Below are 1,852 nucleotides of genomic sequence, written 5' to 3'. Positions count from 1 at the left end.
TACAATCTTCTGAATCAGTTAACATCATTATTCCAGAAAGCCTTCAGGTTCCTTAACATCACCTTTCGAAAAAGGATATCTAGTCTCAAACCTGCATTTGAGTGTCAGTTTCAAATCTGGCTTCCTAACACAGCGTAAGGAACCCCATGGAGTTACAAAAGACCAGACTTGAAACCACCCTGTATTCTTCCTATTCAGGTAACACCATTCTCCCAGAAAGCTGTCATTTTCTTAACACCATCTTTCAGGAAAGGACATTCAATCTCAAACCTGGATCAGGGTCTTGGTTTAAATTTTAGGCTCCTAAAACAGCATAGGGAACCCCACTGAGACACACAAGATAGGATCTGAGACTTCCCTAAGTTCTTCTTAATCAGTTAACTCCATTCTCCCAGACAGAAGGCTGTTAGCTTCCTTCACACCATATTTTCATAAAGGATATTCAGTGTCAAACCTGCATCAGTGTCTGGCTTTCAAACTTGGCCTCCTAACAGAGTCAGAAATCAACTCATCAGCAAGTGATTTGCAATGGTCTTTTATTTTTCCACATAAGCTAGTGTGCGAATCATAATTATTTGAGTGATACTTACCTGATTCAGAAATAGTTCTTAGTTAAACACAAGTTTTTATGTCTTTTTGTATCATTACATTGTTTCCAAAATATATGATTCAGATTTTTTAATTTCATTTTAATGAATAATTATTGAATATCTGTTTGGGGATTAGCAGTCTTGGTAGTTAATTGACTAATTTTATAATTCTGTAAAATCAAGGATTCATAATAAAAAAAGAATAAAACATAAAATATGTATTTTTGTTCCCATATCATGATGCCTGTGTTGTACTGGTTTGAATCTAGCATCTTTTTTCTTACATAAGACACACCTGGAGGTTTTGTTTCTTTAAAGACACTGGACAAGTAATCTCGGTGCTGCGTCCTCATAGACACTAGTCTATTCTCTATCCTGGAAAACTTTTATACATCCTATAAGCAATTCAAAGCAAGTTCACTCTTTTAAATATTTAGCTCAATTCTTGAAGTCTTTTCAATTACTTTTTTAAAATTTTTTCTAATTACTTTTTAATTGAAACTGCAACTGTCTTAGGATTCCTAAGTTACATAACTGTTATAGGAGTGGATGACATCAGCAGGTTTGCTGCCACATCTGAATGTTAGTAGGCACATAGCTTACTGGCCCTTTTGAGCATGCTTCCCAGGATGTGGCACAGATGATCCTAATTTCACTACGCAATAGAAGAAGATGGAAGAGAGCTAGGTTATGAAAATGGTTCCTTCAGCAGATGATGGTAGTAAAAATGTGAATATGTTGTGACACTTTTTCTGGGGCACTTTCCTAGGCTGTATGTGATGTAGTGAAGGTACTAAAAGTTTACATGAAGTGTTTTCTAACTCCATATCCTGAGGTACCTGTGCAATCTTGAAGAATCAACTCAATCTATTATAATCTGTGATAATAATCCATTATAATGAGAGTTTAATGATAAATTACTTCATATAACGGCTAATTGCAAAAGAGTTTATGAGCTGAAAAATACTACTTTTTATATCAAAGGAAATGGAAAGTGGATTTTTTCATTCATGAGCATTGAGACCATTAGATTCAGCTGATAGGTGGAACTGGTTTGCCACCCACCATGTAGGTTCTTCATTACAGTGAGAGCTATTGCTCTTTGCACTTGGGCAATCTCTCACTGTAATGAGTATGTTCTTCTCTGACATCCTAACGCATGTGGAATCCACTTCAAAACCACCTAGGACGGTTAGTCACCATTTACCATTATTTGTTAGGCAGATGCTTTTAAAACTGTATTGATCACACATTAATCAAAG

This window comes from Elephantulus edwardii, unplaced genomic scaffold, assembly GCF_000299155.1.
Source record: "Elephantulus edwardii isolate Elephantulus edwardi_28Jun2011 unplaced genomic scaffold, EleEdw1.0 scaffold00083, whole genome shotgun sequence".
Classification (NCBI taxonomy): Eukaryota; Metazoa; Chordata; class Mammalia; order Macroscelidea; family Macroscelididae; genus Elephantulus; species Elephantulus edwardii.
The sequence above is the reverse complement of the archived record's forward strand: the minus strand, read 5'-3'. Positions refer to the sequence as shown.